Source organism: Cygnus olor, chromosome 3 (genome assembly GCF_009769625.2).
Source record: "Cygnus olor isolate bCygOlo1 chromosome 3, bCygOlo1.pri.v2, whole genome shotgun sequence".
NCBI classification, from domain to species: domain Eukaryota; kingdom Metazoa; phylum Chordata; class Aves; order Anseriformes; family Anatidae; genus Cygnus; species Cygnus olor.
The window spans coordinates 44,880,319-44,902,832 of NC_049171.1; the positions used below are offsets into that span (position 1 = coordinate 44,880,319).

General features: G+C 35.6%; 1 protein-coding gene across 10 annotated transcripts in view; it reads left to right on the plus strand.

Annotated features, from left to right (window-relative positions):
- Window positions 1–22,514, plus strand: part of GRIK2 (glutamate ionotropic receptor kainate type subunit 2) — a 411,568-nt gene that overhangs the window by 80,526 nt on the left and 308,528 nt on the right. The window lies entirely within an intron of this gene.

The window sequence follows — 22,514 nt, forward strand, 5'->3', positions numbered from 1 at the left end:
GAGAAGATTACTGTAGTAGTCATTATTTTCAAATATTGGAAAATAATTTCTGGTAATCAGATCCTTTCTTCTCTCCTTTATCCACTCATCTATCTATTCATTCATAAATTAGAAGGAGCTGACATTCTGCACATCTACCTGAGGGCAAAAATATGTTGACATGCAGATGATTAAACATGTGCCCACAGCTTATTGGCTCTGACCCTAACTTGTGTCAAGCAGTTGGCATGGATCCTGATTACTAACTAATTACATCAATGCCATCAGACACAAATGGTATTGTCCCATAGACTAACGTGCCAGATACATTAACAATAAACTACTTGATACCGATTCCTGTATTAGGCTTTGTCAGTTCAGCTGGATGTCCATTCGGTGTCGATAAATGTATGGAAACTTAATTTAGAAAAAATACCATCTAAAACACAATAAAATTAAACTCAGCACTTTTTTCAAGTTGTGCTCCTTCTTGCTCTTGCAAAAGGAAAAAACAAAAACACCCACCATTGTTTTAGCAAGGTACAAGCATCTTGCTTGTGATTTAAACTGTTGCAAGTTTTTCAGTACAGTCAATGGTTTTGGAATTGTTATAAATTTCCTCATGGACTTTAATTTTATTGCTAAGACTGTTTTCCAATTGAATCCCTTTTTCCCTATAGGCAACACCAGTTGCTGACAGCTGATGCACACCTACTACTTCTAGTCATTTCTACAGAAGGTTTTCAGGATTTGTCATGTTTATTGACCGGATTTATATTAAAAGGTCTGTTTTAAAGCTCACTGAGTGAAAGAAATGACTAGAGGCCCTCAGTCATACCTGTGTAAACCTAAGGTAACTTCGCTGATTTGGGAGTTTAAAGGCTGGATACTTAGGGGGAAAAGTTACCTCAAAAATAAAGCATTAATTGATGCTGAATACTTTATCAAAAAATAACTGTGACAGTGCAGGAATGGCAATAGTTGCCTGGCTGAATCAATTTTGTTGTTAGTTCTATTCTAACTGCTCATTTCAGCAGTTTCATGAAGGGGAAGGTCTTCTAAAAATAAATTTATATTCTCTGTGTGCATATATATGGGCAAAGAATTTGTCACCTTGATTGGTATGAGGCTTTGGGAAGTTATTGCAGTTGATATCATATGTTGAAGCAGAATGCTAAGGATTATACTAAACTTTTTCTGAATAATGTAAAACTTCAACATCTATAAAGACCAAATCAACACTGTCCACTGTGCAGATGGAATAATCATGCACATTGGTGTATTTATCTGGAACATCTGAAGCTGTTAACTTATATTGCATAAAGCACCACAGACTTGCATTGTATCTTAATTCTGACTTTTCTGCATGGGATTTGTATTCAGATACTCTGATGTGCAGGTCAGAAACCCTGCCCTGTTTTTCCCAGAATAAGCATGCTGCTATGCTAGTAATATCTACACATTGACCTACAAAGACATTCTGTGCAAGCCTGTCACCACAGGAAGATTTTGCATGTTGTCATGTCTGTAGTATGTGCCTGTCTCCTCCTGCACAAGGAGGACAAACACATACACACAGAAGTGTAACAGTCTTTGTGTACAAAAGAGTTTTCATGCTCTGTGCAGGCAGGTGCTTTGAACCTAAGAATAGGCCTAGAATCAGCTGAGTTGGTTGTAACTATCACTGAGTCTAGGAAAGGTTTTCATTGCATTCTGCATAGGTGTGTCTAAAAAGCAGCCTTTCATAAGCAACCCCAGAAGAAACTCAGGCTTTCTGGTCCAGAAACTCGAGTGTTGGAAAGCAACTATTTTATGTATGTGAGTTTTGAGTTTCTTTTTTTTTTTTTTTTTTTCTTTTCACAGACAAGCTACTGGAACACCAGGCAGATGTAGGTCTTCACCTGAAGTTCAAATGGATAGGAGAGGCTGTTGATGTAGTGGTTGAGGATTCTGTAAGCTGCTGGTATAGGGAAAGATTTAACTCAAATTTTCTTGCAGGGCTAAAGTCCACGTGGTTACTGTTAGTGCTGAAGGACAAGGACGTCTGCACTTGTTGGTATTAATCTCATTTCCTGCCCTGTGAATGATTTCATAAAATTTTAATATAAAATTCTACTTGCTTTTGGAAGATAGAAGATATACATCCCAAGGAAGATTTTCCTCTCCTCCATTTCTCTCTGGTCTGTGCTGTCACTCTGGATGCTGGTGAGCAGTATTGACACTGGGTCCAGACTGTCACCTATGTGAAAGGAAAGGAAATCATCCTTTCCATGGGCATGTTTTAAAGGAGTCCACATGCCTCTAGGGGTTCTGGACTCTGACACATACAAGGGCGACTGGTTCCATGAAGGCATTTTGGAGGACCAAACATGATCTGGCAGATACAGTAGCTGGCCACTGCAGACCAAGGTGGAAAGTACTTGACCTATATGCCAAGCTTCTTGCTCGCATTCCTTCACCACCATTTGTGCTTTTTAAGGAAGTTGTTAGAAAAGGAAACATCTTCTGCATAGCCCTGTGACAGAGCAAGTGCTAGATAGGTTATAATGGGTGTCCTACAAGTTCTTGTAGGATAAAAAACATTGGAAGTTATTTTGTCTGTTGAGAAATATGGACACTGAATATCTTTGGTCGTGTGTAGCATTCACAGAATCACAGAATTATCTAGGCTGGAAGAGACGTTGTCAGCCTCTTCTTGGGTTACTGTGGGCTTCATTTCCATGCAAGTGCACGGTCTGTTATGTTCTTCACCTTGGGAGAGCCTCCATGCCAATACTGGAATGTACAAAGTTTGCCAACATTCAGAGACATGGCACATGATCACATACTAATAGGTGTTATAGACTATATAATTCAAAGATGATCTATAAAGTTAGAATCACACTATTCTAAGCATGTAGCTCTGAAACACAGTTTTCCCTTACATAGGTTAAAATTAATTGATTGCAGCTATGCTTTTACAGCTTTTGTTGGAAATAGTGGGATTTTAAAACATAAGTGTTTATAAATAAATATCCTAACATTAAATGGAATTCTTACTGCAATTTATAGGGTAACAGGCTGACTATTAAAAGAAGTAATTATGGATTTATTGAGCTTCTGTGGCTGTTTTATTTTTAGAATCTTCCTTGGAGAACTGTTTTTCATTTTCCAACTCTTACCTAGTAGTTTTGAAAACAAAATAAGTCTGCTTAGTGTCAAAGGTTCCACTTGGAGAATAATTCTTAAAATGCCTTCCTGAATGTCAATTCCAGCAGTTCTGCCTTATTGAAAAGTGCTCTGAAATCCTTAGGGATGGAAGATGGCAGGTGCTATATGAATGCAAAGTTTCATCTGTGGCAGATCTAGGTCAAAACCTTAGTAAGGGCAGTAAAATTCACCTTTTCTCAACATGTAATTGCTGCAAAGGGCAGTTTTGAAGTCTTCCTCAACAGTTTTTAGCAGCTGTCAGTCTATTAACTGACTTCTGTGCTGCTGTTGATATTGCTCCTCTGGAAATGTTTTCAGATATGCAGCCTGAGAAACACTTTCCTTTGCATAGATGTGGCTATAGATAATCTGTTCTTTATGAAATGCATGGTGGGATGTAGGAATAGTAAAGAAAGAGAAAGACAGTTGATTAGATCTTAAATGATTGTTGAAGATCTCAGATTAGATACGGATTTTCATTATTTTGGGATTCCTATATGAGTAAAAGAGAATGTTTGCAATGAAACTAAAATCTTGCCAAGACCAGCTTAAATCTTCTGATGCATCTACCAAAAGAGATTGTGTGTGATCTGAATAGACTTGAGCTAAACAGTAATTTTTGGTTGTTACATATAGTTTCTTGATGTTTCGCACACATACTTTCTCCCTCTATTTATGAAATGAAGAGAGGAACAAAACTGGGCAGTGTACTGAGGGTTAGTTTGTTTTTCTGAGACTCAACACTTATAGAATTTAAAGTGATTAGTATGGACATGAAAGTGGTAAACTGATATGCTTGCAGTTTTTGACGGATCTGTTTTGTGAAAATGTTCAGAAAACCCTATTTCTTTAACGTTGATTTAAACTGTATGTTTTACCCTCTCAAATGGCACAGGTGCTCAAGATGGCAAAGTGAATTATAAAACTTTGTGTGTGATTACACTCTAAAATATTTCTTCTCAAAATTTAACATTGAGAAAAGATGAGTTATGCAATCTGTTTTATTCATAGCTGAGCAAATTCAGGTACATATGAAAATGTTTTTCCTTTTTTTTTTTTTTTTTTTGAGTTCATCCTGGTTTTTACTCTCTTAAATTATTTTAATCTTCTGTTTGAAATCATATTATTGTTTTCAAAGTTGTACACTTCTTTTTAAATTCCTGTATATAAAATTTTAAAGTTACATCGTTATCCTAAAAATAAATTAAAATAACATTCAAAACAGACATAGCTTGAAATTCTATTAGAATATTTGAGTACTTTTGACATTATTTTCAAATAAAATTTTGAATTATTTGTTGCTGTTTTTGAATTATTTTATTCAGCTTTGCACAAAAAAAAACCAAACAACATTCAATGGTTTTTATTTATTTTAGAAAAGTGCTGTTAATTTCTATAGAGTTGTAAAATACAATGGGTTTAACTTGGGGTTGGGAGGAGCTCTTTCTTAATGTATAGTGTAAGTGACAGTGCCCTTCACTTGCACACTGAGACCATTTTATGTAGTTCAATTTTGAGCCAGTTTAATTACATGAGAGATGGAAATTGTGTTTTCTAAGAGCTCTTTGATTATGATAGAAAATCAGAGTAAAACAAACAATCAAACAAACAACAACAAAAATACAACAAACCACAAAAGAATGCTCTCCTGAAAATATTTTATCTTTCCTGGGTTGTTGATTTGCTAAGCAGAGGCCCAGAAGGACAATTATTTTTCTTAGTGGAAATCAGTGGTATCTTTATTTATAATTAAATTCTGTTTTGGTAGAAATTAGTTCCATATTTAATAGATGTTATCACATCTTACCTTGTTTTCTCCTCATTGCACTGCTGCCATGGCATGTATATACCACAGTCAAAGCTGTGACAACCTAAAGATTGTAAATTTGGATGCAAATAATCAGTGTAGATTGATTAGTCATCTAAGTTAGTCAAGTTTCTAGGGAGTTCTTTGAGCTCCATGACTACCATGCTAATGGAATCCAAATTAATTTAAAATTAGCTTAAGTGTGTCTGTAAGAGGTACAGTTTTAACTGTCTCCAATGTCACCATATTTATGGTGGATATACATATTTTTTTGAAGACACCCGCTGTTTTGGTTCCACATTGTGACTGCTAGAAACATTTCTAATCAGTAAAGACTACAGATGATTTTCACACATTTCCACGTATCTGTAGTTCCCAAATACTTGTTACTTTATGGCAATTATTGTATATGACATAGTGTTTGTTACAGTTTTAATAAAAATGATCATAGGTATCACTTTACAGTGAAATTTTATATTCAAATTTTTGTTTGTTTTCTTTATTTTTTAAATCTCCAATCATGCTTGGAGATTAGTTCATCTTCAAAAGATCAGTGTGTTGGATTTCCATAACAGCATTTCAGCGACAGCTCAAAGGTAATACGTTTCCTAACTCAAATATAGCAAACACTGTCCAGACTTCCTACCACTTCATTTACATAGAATTGATGAATACCATGTGAAATACCTTTAAATGTTTTATTTCTGCATTATAGCATCTCATAGATCATGCTTTTTTAAATGAAAGTATTCAAAATTACTGTCTTAAAACTTGGTTACGAATGGAACTGGGAAGTTTGGGTGTACCTGAAAAGTATAGCAGAGACCACTTTAAAGTAGATAAATAAAAAGCACCAAAAAAAACCCCACCTCACAACACATTCCCATCCCCAAGTGTGTTAATTTTAAGTCAACTTACTTCAGTTAATTCAAAATGTACTTACCATTGTCTCCTCTGTGCCTGCTAAAAGGCCTAAAATTTGTTGCACATTCCTTTTGTACCTACATCTGACAGCAATAATACATAATTTACGTACCTCATAAAATTACTCTGACAAGCTGATTTGCTGCAGATAGTAGAAATGTTGATAAAAGAGTAGTTTGTGCTTAGAAACATATTTTTGGTCTTTCAGCTTTCTGGTGTCTGAGAAGTTCAATCATTCCATTTCTACTTGCAACAAAAAATGCACTCATAAACAGCTATGACTCTATAATGTGCCATTTGATATAAAGGTACCTAATTTCATATTCAAGTCTTGAAGCACAGAAGGAACCATATGCATTTTATCTATATGGGGGCTTGAAGCCTAACTGCAAACTAATATAGGACACAAATTTGGTAATTATTCTTCATCACCAAAATGTAATGAGTAACTGATAGTCAAATGTATCCATTTTATTAAGAAGATTGGGAAAAGTGTTTTCCGGTTTGTATAGTATTTTCTTTTTAGGGACAGAGTGCTTCTCTGCTAGAATGACAGAGATGATTAAAAAAAAAAAATCCTTCTCTTTTGTCATGCAAAGGGCAAACATGGACTTTTATGCTTTCATTTTGGTGAGGAAGAGGTCTTCAGGTATTGCTCCATGGGTAACACAAGTAAAAATTAAAATAACATCTGCCAGCACTGACTATATACAAATCTGTGCCTAATTATTAGTATGATACACCATAAAATAAAAAACAGAATTAGTATTTGGACTGTGATGCTGACAAAACGCCACAAGAACACTAAATTCCACCAGGCTATTTTTTATATACAAAGTAACAGTTTTGAAGTAGTAATAAGTACTAAGGGCATACAATTAGCATTTGAGTACCATTTAAAGCCTACACATATTAAAATGATTCTTTGATTTTGTGTGCATTGTGTAAAAACATACTAAATGTTGCTAGAGTATTTTTACTCATCTAGTGTATTTTTAACAAAAACTAATTATATCACCATAGAAATTGATATTCACTTGTGGGTCATCAGTTCTACTGTATCATCTCTTTCTAAATTATACAGCTGAGTCTCTTGTTCTGAGTCCTTCAGCACACTTCTAGGTTTGTCTATTTATGTTCCCTCATAATAAAAAAAGAATTGTTCCCAAGCAAATAATTACTCCACAAAATCAATTAAAACAATTAGTGATATGTTTTCTTCTTGGATTTGAACAGGCGTAACATATAGTTTTAACTTTTTAATGCATAGTGGCCATGCAGATATATTTTAATGCTTTCCTTAATATAATCCCTTAGTATTCCTCAGTAAGGAATACAATTTCCTTAGTATAATCATATTTTGTGCATGGTAGTCTAAATAAAATTGTTCTGAGCAATTTCTTACAGCTGTTCAGGAAGCTGATTTAAATTAAAGCCTATTTGTACTTGTTATTTGTTTAAATGGATAGTTTTTCAAAAACGTGGGATTGCTTTTGCTATGTTAATTTTTAAAGTAGGGGTTTGACAAAATGACTATGTATCAGATACAATTTGGGGAAAAATGTTATACAAAAAGCTGAGCCTACTTTATTGCACTGACATCTATAATTAAGCAGAGAGGTATATAGAAATAATCAAAGGTAGACCTCTAATTATAACCATATCTTCTGGTATGTTTTACCTGTGAGAACTGATGTTGAGGCCAAACTTTTTTTTTTTTTTTTTTTTTTTTTTTTAAGTTCATCAGGGAGGAAAGGGATAGGTTCCTATTTCAGGCCATTCAAAGAACCCTGTTCTAAATGATCCTTTAGAGAACCCTTTTCTTCATTGTTCATGGGGGACCACTCAGTTTAAACTCCTGGTATAACATCAGTCTCTCAGAATATCATCTAGTCATGTGGCCCTACGCACGCTTACTACAAGATCAAAAATATTTGCTGACAATTGGACATTTTCTTCCCATTAGCTTCAAAGGGATGTTAAACTAGCCCCTTTTAGATTTTACAACCTTAAAGAAAAATTGCTGTATAGCTTTACCAAAGTTTTCAGAAACAGCTCTTAAGATATATGTATTTTCACTATACAGAGAATTTAAGAATAAGTCCGTATAATTCATAGCTCATTGAAGGCTGCTTTCACTAGTCTAGTAAAAAGTCTGTTTTTTTTTTTTTTTTTTTTTTTTTTTCTGAGTGATCATTCAAATAAAATATAAATTACATGACTCTTGACTGAAGGTCACTTTCCAGCCACAACAAAAGTGAAGATCCCCATGACAGACATGGAAGTGCTAACAATTTGGCCTAGGAACTAGTGGTCAATGCTTTTAGAGTTTAATTCACGTATTGGGTTTTGTTTAACTTTACCCCAAAAAATCTACAGAAGCTTCCTGAAGGAAAAAAGAAAGATTTTTCTGCACATCCATGCTAAATATTTATATATATATATATATATATATATATATATATAAAAAGTGAATCATATAAAGCAACAGACAAATTAGTGTTCCTCTTCTTGCATCTGATTCTTCAGCATATTTGTCACTTTTAGAATAAAGCTTTATAACTGATTGTCTAACTAATTAGAACTCTCATATGCCATATTACCCATTAGGCTGAGGTTTTTATATGGATTTGCTTTCTACTTACTCACTGGATTCTCCCTGTTGAAATGATGTCAGCTTACACTTGTTGGGCTTCATTTTGTTCTTATCTAAACAGATAAGTTTATAACTGAAGGATAAGTTGCCTGAGTCTTTACTACAGATATAAAAATTGTAATAACAGAAAATACTTCAGCAAAATATTTTCTTTTCCTCAATATTTCCTGTATTAGGTGGAAAAAGAGTGGAGATCATTGAAAAAATACACTCATAAAGATTTCTTCTTGATGAAAATTTTCATGAAGATTGCTTGTGTTCTGAGTGTTGAGATCTCCTGGCTCTGCTTATTTTTTTTTGTATTTTCCTTTTTTGTTTTCAAAAAGTAGTGAAAAAAATAACGATAGTGATATGAAACAGAAAAACTGTATTCATCAAATGTTTAATATTTCTCAAAGTACTAGTAATGAACATAGTATTTAAATATCCTACTTTTTATTTCTCCTAGATAATTGTTTCATGGGATGTATCACAATTTGTACACTCTTTTCTTATAAATATTACCTAGTTTAAAATCTCTTTAACAATTACGTTGTAAATGACCTATATGATATAGTAATATGGTTTGAAGATAAAAAAAAAATATATAATCAAATAACATTAACAAAAAGAAGAATTCTGCTTTGAATATCTTTAGCTAAAGGTTTATAAAGCAGTCATGCTTATTATAAAAGGGTACAATCATACTTCTGTCAAAATGAGTGCATTTTATACTTAAGATAAAAAATAGTTCAAGAATGCTAAAAAATGAAATATCTACCTAATGAATACCTTGAGTAACCCTAGACATACCTCACAGATGAGGTACAGTAACAAAATAATTTTGCCTCATATTTGTATGACATTTTGAAAAATGTTAAATAGTCCCTTTCCTACAGAAAATGAAGACAATTGTTTTGGTCTTTCCTAATGTTCATTAACTGATTCTCTAATTGCCTTATGGGGATTTGTGAGCTTGATATATTTATCTTGCATTGTTTGGAATATCTCTCACAGTTGGCAAATATTTTAACGGAATAATTTAGCCAAGTAAATGTTGTTCAAATAGTGGTTTAAGTGGTGAAACTGATTAATCACTTTCAAGGAACTCCTATCTACACTGTGGCAAGCATAACAGAGATATAATGGATTTAATATTCAAAAATAGCACAAATGGATATGAACCATATGGTGCTTTTTTTTTTTTTTTTTTTTTGGCCTTTGTGGTCTAATCTTGTGATTTGGTCAGAGATTTTAACAGTTTAGTTTTTCTTTCTCTTAGGACAACTTAGTAGAGCTTAACTTGAACTTTCTGATGCATGTAACTAAGGTCATCACTATCGTACCTGACATATCAAAGTTTTTTTTTTTTTTTTTTTTTTTTTTTTTCCTTCAACACAGAACCATGAGGATCTAAGGTGTGAAAACTTTGGGATGGATGACTAAAATTCATGTGGGGCATAAAATAATTTTTTGATGCAGATATACTTGATCTGGCCAATTGTTAGATAATTTAGAAGTTTTGCTATGGTGCTTGAGCTACCCAAGGCTGAAAACAATATAGTCACACACCTGTGGCATTCTGCCAAAACATCTGTATTGTTTTCACATGTGAGCTAGTATCTGCATTTGTCATGAATAAATATCACTTCAAATTTTCACTCATTTAGGGAATTACTGAATTTACTGTTACATTGGATTTCCCAAAGTGATTCCAAATGAAAGAGCAGGCAGGCAATTTCATTTCTGGCAGTATAGATTTACTCTGTACATGCCCAGGAGATAAAGGTGTGTTCAGTTTTGGTGCTGACAGCTGGTTGGGAGGTACAAACTCCTCTGCTCACACAAGGAATAATAGGAAAATATTAGGATTGGTCTTTACACCAAGCTTACTGATGAAACAGTAACTGTTACTTACTTACTTTCTGTTACTTTCTGTTACTGTTACTTTCACTTACTGTGAAAACAGTTTGTCATAATGCCATTTCTATTGAGTAGTTTAAGCTAAGTGTTTTATTTATTAGTCTGGTATTGGACCACATGTTTGAGTTCACTTTTTCTGAGGAGCCAAATCCACTTAACCCCAGAAAGAGTCCACAATGTGGTCATGTAGCCACTTGATTTGCTTAAGGGGAAGCAAAGGAGGTGTGTATGGGTGGGAGCTTTCAATCCTTTTTATTTTCTTAAGTAGTTTCATTCTTGCATGGCATAACTTTAAACTATTGAGATAGTTTGCAGTGGATAAAGAATCCATCTGAATTTCAGTTCTGCTTTAAAGACTATCTATATATTCAATACTAAGCTGCAACTGCATAAACTACAGAATCGAGAGTGGGAAGTAGGAGCTTTCTTTTGACAGATCACTATCTTAGGAATATCACTTTTTATTCATGATGATTATGTATTTATGCATGTCTTTATGTACACAAGTTATGATAAACACTACTCATCTAATATTTTCTTCTAAATGTCTTACATAATCACTGCTATGCATACTGGCTTGTCTGGTCATTGACAATCTTTCCTATTGGATTGTGTGGAAATTTAATATAATTTGGGGCTGTGGATTCTGCTTGAGTGGTTAGCAGATCAGTGTCCAAATTCTCAGAAATTCCTCTAAATCACATACTTTTCTCTTCCCTTTTCTTCTCTATTCTGTAGATCTTCTAAAATATCCAGTTTTTCAATGAAGGATAATTTGCATCCATACTAAGACTAAAACTGTGCTAATTTTTTTACATAGTATGCTGTTATGGGTTTGATGCAACTTAGTACTGAGAATGGTTGTGATGAAACATTGATCTCTCTTCTGATCTTTTTTATACTAGTATATTGAATCAGGGTTTAAAAGATTTTGTGTGAATCAAAGACAATATTTATCAACTAAGTTCAGTCTGCTGTACTTCAGGTATTTCTTAAGCTCTAAATAAGTTTCAGAAGTGCAATGTAATCTTAATGCTTAAATTATTATTATTATTATTATTATTATAATTATTGTTTAATCCTAATTCCCCTTTTGTGCTGCTTTCTCTCTAGGAAGTCTATACTTCAAGAAAACTTGCCTGATTCCTCTGTCTAGCTGTTATTACAAAAAGAAGCAACATTTGACTCCATTTCTTGTATTCGTTATTCTTGAAGGTGTGCAGTTTTAATTTGACCATATGCCAGTTCTAAATATGCTCCTGAATTTAAGTGCATACTAAGGTCATGGATTAAGTATTTCCTTAGGGCTGGTGACTATGGAACACCTATAAACTGGAATCCTAGGGGAATTGGTCTGTACCTCTAATTTAAATTTCTCTAGGACACACAAAGAACTATATATATATATATATATATATTTAATTTATTTACTCCTAATTAATTTTTGTCTAGTTAAGCATGCTTATTTGCTTATTGAACTATTGAGCAGTATTGACCCAAGCTGAACTTCAGGTCCCTTTGTAAAGACACATTTTATGTTCTGAAAGGTGTCTCATGTTATGAAACAAAAAAGGGAAATACAGTTTTAGTGATGACGAATGAAACAGGGTCTTTTGTTTGTTTTTATGACTGGGACTGATAAAAAGCATTTCATGTTATTCTGTGTCCAAGAAAAACTAGTCACTCAACTTTCACACTTCATTTAGCTGCAGTCAGATTCACAATCCACAAAAAGCCAAGACATGGCTAACAATGTTTTTTTTTTTTTTTTTTTTATTTAATCTATCTATATATTTCTTTGCATATACAAATTGTAAAAAAATAAAAAATAAAAAAAAATTGTAAAACCAAACATTTTTAAGCAAATGTACTTTGACCATCCTTTTAAAATCTCTGCTCTTCTCTACTTTTTAAATAATATCCAAACAAACACTGTAACAGAAGGTGGTTCTCAAGTCTAGCTGGCAAATTTGTTAGGTATTACTGCATGAAACTTCTACCTGTAGAGGAGGTGCAGAGCCTATTGGACACAAACTAGTTGCAGTAGTAGCCACAGAAGCAAACATAGTTTCCTAGGTTTGAAGAGACCACGCCCAGTGTACCTCTGAGAAAATCTCCCTCCTACCCTCTCAGTATGGCTGCAGTAAACTAAGGTGAGATTTTATCAAGCATGTCTTTTTTTTTTTTTCTTTTTTAAATAAATATGTATTCTTAGCTGAATTATGTGGTCTTACAGCTCAACATCTGATGCTATTTACTCAATGACTGTGAAGGTCAGGATGGTGATCTTGGCAAATACATGAACACTAAGCAGAACCCCTGCTCACTTTAAAACAGATGATTAATCATTGCTTTCTTAATAGCCAGTCAATACTGTACTTGTGTTCTAACTTTCAACGGTGCCTCAGTTTCTTTGCATCTGTTGTGGTTTTTCTGCCTCCCTCCCGCCCCCCTAATTTGGGAAATGAGGGATTTTGGTCAGGATTTTCCTTTCCTAAGCTTTAGATCTGTGAACCAGAGCTCTTTGTGTTATGTAATAATGGATATGGAATACATCTAATAAAAGGCCCCAAGTATAACAGTATTGAAACATCCCAGCACTGAACATTATAGTGACTAATTTTCAGATACCTGCTGATAACAAGAATTCATGGTTCTGAAATAGGTGCATAAGTTTCAATGCTTCAATGTCCATAACACTTCATCTCTGCTGCTCCCTCCTTATCACACTCTTCCTCTGCTCCAGCATGGGGTCCCTCCCACATGATGCCATCCTTCCCAAACTGATCTTAGAGCTCTTCAAGAACTGCTCCAATATGGTTCTGTATGATGGGGTCTGTCCTTCAGAAATGGACAGCACAGGTCCCCCACAGGCAGCAGCTGCCCCCCAGACCCCCTGCTCCTGTGTGGGCTCTTCTCCATGGGCTGCAGCTCTGGCCCGGGGTCTGCTCCTGCGGGGGCTCTCCATGGGCCACAGCCTCCTCCAGGCCACATCCACCTGCTCCACTGGGTTCTCCTCCACGGGCTGCAGTGTGGAGGCTGTGGGACCCATGGGCTGCAGGGGGACAGCTTGCCCCACCAGGGGCCTCTCCACAGGCTGCAGGGAAACTTCAGCTCCTGCACCTGGAGCACCTCCTGCCCTTCTTCTGCACTGACCTTGGTGTCTGCAGGGTTGCTTCTCTCTGTTTCTGTGCAACAGCGGCTGGGAGAGAAAGAGAAGAGTGAGTTGTTTTTTTTTTTTTTTTTTTTCTTCCCTCCCCCTTAAATCTTCTCTCACAGAACTGCAAACAACATCACTTATTGGCTTGGCTCTGGGCAGTGGTTGGTCCCTTTTGGAGCTGTCTGGACCTGACTCATTTAATGTGGAACTACTACTGGACTCTTCACAGAGGCCACTCCCTGCAGCCCCCCTACTATAAAAACCTTGCAAGTAAACCCAATACAAATATAATCAGTAATGCACTTTCTTTGGCAAACAGTTTAAGATGTTCTTTGAGAACAGTTGTTCATGTCCTTTAGGCAATGTTTTGGATGAATCCTGACAGTGAGAGGTGTGAGGCAAGCTAAGCTAGCCCAAGAAGTACTCATCCAGGGGATTAAAAAAGCTTTATCCTTGAAAAACAAGCATCTCCAGAATTAACAGACAAATTCAGATTCCTGATAATCTACACCTTAGACCTCAGCAGACAAGGAACAGTGTAATTCAGTTCTCCCTCCTTTTGAAGTAATGTCTGATGAAAGATGGATAAACAATCACTGAAGAAAGCAAACTCACTTTCTCAGCTGGTATAAATGAGTACATCTCTGAGGTAATTTGTAACAGCTGGTATTGCAGCAGAGTGGCTGAATGTGTTAGAAAAGGTTGTGGTTTAGCTGCAACTGTACTAGGATAGTTGTGCTCTAGGGTATGGGATATTTTTTTCTTGCTTATTGTATTTCATAGCAATTATCCACTTTTATATATATATATATATATATATATATCTCTATATATAAATACTGTATTTTGACCTTAAGTCAATTCTAAAGAAGAGAGATTTCTGACTGAGACCTTATTTCAACTGCTGAATAGGGACAGTTTTTCACCTTCAGACAGGAGAATGTGTGAGCTATCCTCTGAAAACACTACAAAGACAAGTCACTTCTGTTTTGTTGTGAGGTAAACTGGCAAGGTCATAACATGTTGAGTTTTTGCTTATTCATTCTCTCAGGATGCAATAACACTAAAATAAAACTCTAAGACAACAAACTTCCAACTGTATTAACTTTTATTTTTCTTTATATAAGAAGTTTAGTTGAATAAGGAAAATGCAGTGGAATAGTTTCAGAAATTCTTTCTGTCAGTTCAAAAAAAAAAAGGTTAGACTTATTTAAATAAAAATATTTTTATACATTCCATTAATTGTGGCATTATTAGGTGAGGTTTTTGGAACTGCATCAGCCATAGCATATGTTTAGTGAAATGAAGAATAATTCTGCTGCCTATTGGAATTTATAGCCTGAGCTATGTTTGCTGTCTTAGTTAAGCAATAGGCATTATTTCAAGTGACATTAAAGAATTTTATGAAATGGCACCTATTCAGTTTTGTATAAAGACTAATTATTTCCACCCTCTCTTCTAAACCGTCAAAAGGTCAAGTGTCAGTGCCCTAACCTGATATCTGGTGTTTTTGAATTGTTTAATATGTATTATGAATTTTGAAAGAAATGGTCTGCCTTTTCTAATAATAAATGCAAATAATATGGCTGATGCTGTAGTAATTGACAACAGTCAATACCAGATGCTAGTCTGTGTGTTTTTTAGGGCAGTATCTGTTAAAAGGAAGTATGAGAGAGGATTCACTTGTGTATGAACAAGTGTAAATTTGTAAATGTTGCTATATATACAAACAGCCTAGTCATATTTACTGTTGTGCTAGAGAGACAAATCTCCAACACTAAGTAGATTGGATGAGATATAAGCATGTTCAGTTTATAATTTCTGTTGTTATTAAACTTAATAGATGGATTTTATCAAAAATGTTCATGACCTTAAAAATGTTTGCAGGGCTTATTTTGCATATAAGTAGGTTGCATTTATACAAAGATTAAACAACTGTTTTTCATAGAATAATTTTCTCTAGACATTAAAACTGTTGATCCTTCTATCTTTGTACCCATTAAATTAATCAAGTTTACTACTGAAAATAACACCTACAAAACTCTACAATTTACCGTAAAGGAAGTGTAAAAGTAGTGACTCTCTTGATTTTTTTTTTTCCCCTTCTCCTCTTTTCCCCCACCCTCAAATTCTTGATTTCCTATTTTATGTCATCCTGTCTGAACTAACAGATTTATAAACCATCTCCTTGAACAGTAAAACCATTTGCCATTTGGTGGAATTGGCTGACATTTCATTTTTGCTGTGCAGATTGCAGATAATGTTGACGTTATTTCATTGGGCTCTGTACTACATCATTAACATATTGGTCATGACTGAATCCCAAATACTTTCACTCTTGCAGTGTAACAACCTGCATTTTTTCTGTTAGGAAATGATGTAGATTTTGTTGAAAGGAAAATAATTAACGTTGCAGCACAGCGAAATTGAAATTACACTTAAGGAACAAAATGCACCACTTACATCTATATTTAAAGAGAAGAAAGCAAAAAATCTCATAGCTGTATTTATTGTTGGTATCCATAAACCCTCGAAATGAAATTCATGAAATATTAGCCTTAAAACTAGATTACATCAGCACTGTAGCAATGTAGGACTTGTCAAATAGAGCGTTATAGTTTCCTGCTTGCATTACGTGAAAATGAAAATTCACTTTGTGTTGTAGGCATTGTAGGTTTTTGTTTGTTTGTTTGTTTTGTTTTGTTTTGTTTTAACGTGGGTCACATGCTGCCATCCTTCTTCATGATAAATTATATATTTAGCTGTGTTGGGACTAATTGTCAACAACTAAGAAATAACTAAGAGGTTACTTATTGTGATCCAAGGTGGCATTATGTGATCTTGGTTGATGAATAACTTTTCAACCATATGTTCTACATACCTGGTTGGTCAGTGGAAGAAATTTATATATGTAGTTGTTTAAAAATAGAGGAAACAAGAAATGTGCATGTTTGACACTTTCTCCAAGGCAGACTATTCAGTTTCTCATAGCCAAATAGATAAACTTTGCTTTAAATTTATAAATATGGAAGATGGGCTTTTCATCAAAACTAAATCTTTGTCCTGCTTTGAACCCAGATCTGAGAAAAATCAATGGAAAGAATTTAAATTTTCTAATATATAAAATATATTTGTAAATATTTGTTCTTTAACCGTTAACACAAACTGGAAGATGAAAGGTTCTGCCTAAACATCAGGAAGCATTTCTTCACTGTGTGCATGATGGAGCACTGGCAGGTGTTGCCCGGAGAGGAAGTGGTGTCTCCTTCCTTGGAGATCTTCAAAAGTCATTTGGACACGGTCCTGGGCAACCTGTTCTAGATGACCCTGCTTGAGCAGGGAGGATGAACCAGGTGACCTACAAATGTCCCTTTCAACCTCAGCCATTCTGTGATTCTATATCTAATTAGCCTGTTTATTGAAAACATTAAGAAGAAGCTATGTGCATAGAGCTTGAAAAATATTGTTTCAAGGTGCAGTTGTGTATCAGGAGAAGCTGAGTGATATGTGTTAAAGAAAGATGCAATTTGTCATGGTCAAGTAGCATTTTATCTATCCATTTCTTGCAAATCCAAGAGGTTTTTGTTTGTTTGTTTGTTTTTCCTCTAGAATTGCACATGTATTTTCTGTAAATTCAGAACTATACCAAAATAAATAATTTTCAAAATAAGAAAAGGCTGGGCTTTTTTGATTAGTTTTCAATAGTAATTGTAACTGAATAAATGAAACGTGACTCATCATTGTTAAAAGTGAACACGGTAGCAAGTCTTGGATACACATGGAATTTATATATGGTTCTTTTTTAACGAGGTGTGAAGGAAAATATTGAAAGCACTTTATTCATGAGGAGCTATTCAAGGCAAAAATGCAAAAGTTAAAGCTGGTGATCAAGAAAGACTACTGGGTGCACCGATGATATTTACCATTACAGGTCCAATAAATTCTTTAAAGCCTCTGTGATTTAAAAATAAATAAATAAAAGGGAGTCAAATTGAGCTAAGAGAGGGCAGAATATCCTGCAGGGGTTTATGCAGAGAAACTGTCTGATAATGCTTAGCAGTCCTGTCTGTGATAAGTGATTTTGCATGCTGTATATGTAGTCTAACGCTATGTAGTGTGCTGTGCAGTATAGAATGTGCAAATGAAATACACAATTTAACCATAGTACTCTCCTGATGAGTGTTTATTTTCCCTTAGCATTTCCCCCATCCTTGATTTCCGATTCTCTTACACAACTTGAAGGTTCTTTGTTCTTTAAACAGAGCTTTAAACTTCAGCTAGCAACCCTGGCATTCAGTGAAAAGGGTAGATCTACAGTCTGGGAACTTCCCAAGGCTGCATTCTATCCTTTAATTAAGGAACATATTAAGTGGTCCCAGTACTAACCATTATCAGGTGGGTGTCTTCAACCTAACTAGACCACAGAAAGGAGGAATAGACAGGAAAAATGGGAGGATGAAGCACCTCCTATCCAATGAGTTCTTCCCTTCCGATGCCCAGGACTTTATTCCCCAGTAGTAGCTTGACTTATTGTTTTCACAGCCTTTCTCCTTCCTCTTGTAGTACTGCTTATAGGATTTTTTTATTTTTTGAAGTTGCCTGAAGCACATATGTATTTTGTAACATTTCTCATAGCATCTTTTAGAAGCACCCATCTGTTTGGATTCATGAAATTAATATGTGCATGTTTGGATTATCTTTTAGGAAATCTGACAACTTTGGGAGACAGGCATATTTCATATACACATAAAACATCCCATTTGCTGTAGCTAATTATTTTTGTATTAAAAAACACAATGATTCCAGTCAGAAAAATGCAAAGCTGTTTTTCAGTATCTAATAAATTAGCATGCAGAGAATAAATTGTACATGTATACAGTTGCTACATGGGTTGACCTTGGCTGCCAGATGCTCACCCGTCCCCTATCTCTTTCACTCAAGAGGGCGGGGGGAGAAAATATGGTGAGAAAGCTTGCAGGTCAAGGTAAAGATAGGGAGTTCACTTACCAGTACCCATTCCAGGAAAACAGTCTCAACCTGGAGAGAATTTAATTAATTTTTACCCTTTATTAAGCCCATTTTCCCTGAGGCTCTGCCATCTTGGCTGCTGGGCCCAGCTGTACTCTGCAGTGGGGCCATTGGAGCCAGCTGGAACTGGCTGTGTCTGGCATGGGGCAGGCCTCTTCTCACAGAGGAGCCCTGGGACCCCCTGACAGTGCGTGGGCAGGGACACCCAGTGCAGTTGTAGTGTAAATACACTAATAAAATAATTATTTCTCTATCACCACTTCATATTATATGAAATGTTATTTCATTAGCAATTACTTCATCCAAACTTTATATGTAGATGAATTACTTCTTGCTTTTCAGAGTATATGCTACACAGAACAAGAAACAAACTATGCATTAATTCAGATGTTTTGACATTTAAAGCCATTGCAACCTAAAACAAAAACATTTAATTCAGTACTACACTGCAAATTATGAGGTAATTTCCCTTTATTTTTTAACAAATTAGCACCCTTTTTCCATGGGATTTATTATTGCAGTTCCTTAATCTTAATCGAAAAACTACATACAAAATATTAGAGCTGTGTTTCTCCCTCTCCCAGTGGGGTAGTTTTTCGCTTTTGAAAGCATGAATGTTTTTTGGGTAATCGTTTATTGATAAAACTGTTTCTGGGATTAAGCGAAAGCACTCTATCTGTGCTGCCTGTATTTTATTTATTTATTTTAGCCTTCCAATCAAGAAATAACTTTTTCCTAAATAAATCAAGAAATAAGTTTTTGTTTCTAAGGAGCTTCAACATCTGTAAAACATACTGGCAAGTCTATGTTGATTTAATATTTTCGGAGTTTACAAGTGGGGTCATGTTACTGTGTTTGACATCTGCAGGTATGTAACTATATACAAACGGGCAATGTCTGGTTGACCTTTTCATAATGGATACATCTACAGCCTTTAAGATGCCTTACTTCACTGACAGACTTGCATGTTGGTGCTACTGCAGGTAAATGTAAGAATGCCTCTTCAGGAAATTTGGCTTACAGATGGTCAGTCTAGCAGTGGTGATTTACAGGAGCCCCATAAGAAACATAACATTCTTGTATTATCTTGAAACCTCCTATTTTCTCAGACAATCAAGTAAACAAATATGTGTGATTATTTAATCAGCTGTGAGAGACTGGCTTTGTGAAAAGAACATTCTAATCCATTGTCTGTAGTAGTTTAGGCATGATGTTCACTCTCCTTGCTGCTTAATCACAGCACTGCACTGGTGAAATCACAGAGAAATGACTAATGAAAGTGCTTCACAGTTCAGTTTTCTACTTTGCCATAGACTTCCTGTGGAATCATGAACATTGTCTGCAAGTTAACCAACCAGGCGAAATGCGTGTCTGCTGCTTTATGCTGTGAAATTAAATATAAAGAACCTAGTCTGCATGAGAGAATCTGCACTGAATAAGATGAATTTGACTATCCCGTTGAGCTCCTTGCTGTTTTCTTCATAGTTGGTTTGTCATTTTTTGCTTTAACTCTGGCCTGCATTTCAGTTTCCCATAAGCCACCCAATTTTGAAAATAAAGTAAAATAAAATAAATAAGACTAGCATTTTCGCCATGCACATGTAACTACAATGCATTGTTAAGTATTTTATCTGAGAGAATTTACACTTATTAAAAAAAAAAAAGTATATATTTCATTTCTGCCTTTACTAAACTGAGAATAACTTCTGATATTTTGTCTCTAAGTAAACGATGTCTAGCTGACCTTAGTGCATCCAGTTTCAGTAAAAATACTGGGTGTAGCAAAATCTATTCCATACAGCACTTTGACCTGAGACTTGAGGGGGTGGAGATAACTGTTGCATCCAAGCAGACTGAGACTCACTGCTGCAGGATCAATTACTTTGTTGTGTGGGAAGGCTGCAGTAAACACACAGATTCACCGCGCTTCTGAATTCTAATTTACTTAACCCATTCTGTAGTGTGTGATTGAGTCTACAATCACCCTGGGTACAAGGTAAATCTAAAAGCAGTGCTTTTTCTTTACATAATTGGAGAGCAGACTTGTTATCTTAAGAAATAGTGTTGATGTGGTGAAGCATCTTTAAAAGAGGAAGATTCTTTAGCAATCCCTGCTTATTTTTCTTCTCTTCCTGCTTATATTGGTAATATTTTTTTTTTTCAACTCCTTTGTGTCTTTATGATACATGTGATGTTTTACATATGTTAGATGCCTTTTATTTATCTTCTTTTTTAAAAAAAAAACCACACTCTAAAATTAGTTTTTACCAACTCTCAAGTTTCCACTTAGTGTCTTGAATCTAACCACTTGTGTTTATACCTTTGGGAGTCCCTCCTGTTATCTTGTGCTTATAACTCCAGGGCTTCTGCAACAAACCTGTCCATGCTCAAGCTCTTCCTTTCTTTCTTAAAGACCACAAAAGGCTGTATTATATACTGAAAACTGTAGTCACAAGGGTTTTGTCATAGGGCATTTGGGGGATATCTGTTGTGAAATTATGCACACTGACTGGCAACTTCCCCAGGCTAGAGATGATTCAATGTCTTGTTCATGCTGGGCTTGCTCACACAGCTCAGCAGGTTTGATTTACAAGCCATGGTTAGGTTGTTGCCATTCTCATAAGCCTGAGTTTCAGTGTAGTGGCAGACAGGAACAAAGAAACTTAATGTTTTCAGATTCAACAATGCACATTTCCATTGCTCTTCCGGATGGATTTTTGTATTATTCAGGATAGAGTTGAGATGAAAAAAGGGAAGGGAGACTTGAAACTAAGTTAGGTTTAGGCACCTAGTTCATAGGCCAGTAGCAAGGATTAAGTAACTATTTCTTATTCAGTAATCACTTCGAAAGATTAGGTTAAGATTTACAAAAGGCATCACATTAAGCAACAATTGGGAAAGAACTGTGAACATCAATTTTAACAGATGTTTATTGAATTTAGCCTCCTCTAACATAAGTTTGTGGAGCTTATGTTGGATCAGATACTACATTCTGAAACTCTCCTGTGATTTGGTACAAAGCCATTCATTTAGAAAGTGAGGCAAGTTGCACAGGCTCTCTGGGGAGCAGGGACCAGCAGTCAGTTTCCCTTCATCTGTTTCAGGCTTGAGAAGTGGGCTCACATGAACCTAATGTGGTTAACAAGTCTAAGTGCAAGGTGCTACACCTGGGTTGGGACAATCCCAGATGAGTACAGGCTGGGAGAAGAACTCATTGAGAGAAGCCCTGCAGAGGAAGTCTTGGGGGATTCTGGTGGATGAAAAGCTTGATATGAGCCAGCAGTGTGCACTTGCAGCCCAGAAGGCCAACTGCATCCTGGGCTGCATTGATAGAGGTGTGGCCAGCAGGTTAAGGGAGGTGATTGTCCCCCTCTTTTCAGCCTGTGTGAGGCCTCACCTGGAGTACTGCGTCCAGATCTGGAGGCCCCCAGCAACATTTGGCTCAGTCAGAAAATGACAGGACAAGGGGGAATGTATTTATACTAAAAGAAGGTAGGTTTATGTTAGATATAAGGAGGAAATTCTTTACTATGAGGGTGGTGAGGCACTGGAACAGGTTTCCCAGAAAAGCTGTGGATGTACCATTTCTGGAGGTGTTCAAGACCAGGTTGGAAGAGGCCCTGGACAACTTGATCTAGTGGGTGGTGTTCCTGCCTATGACGGGGGTTTGGAACTAAATTATCTTTAAGGTACCTTCCAACCTGAGCCACTCTATGATGATCTGCACTTGCTAATGAGTAGGTTAAGAAACCTGTACTTTCTCTTACAACTCTTTGGCTGACTTTATTCCATTATTCTATACAAGTGTTATACTGAGGATGATACTACACATGTGCATACTCCTAGCCTAGATCATGCTCCAAGATAGG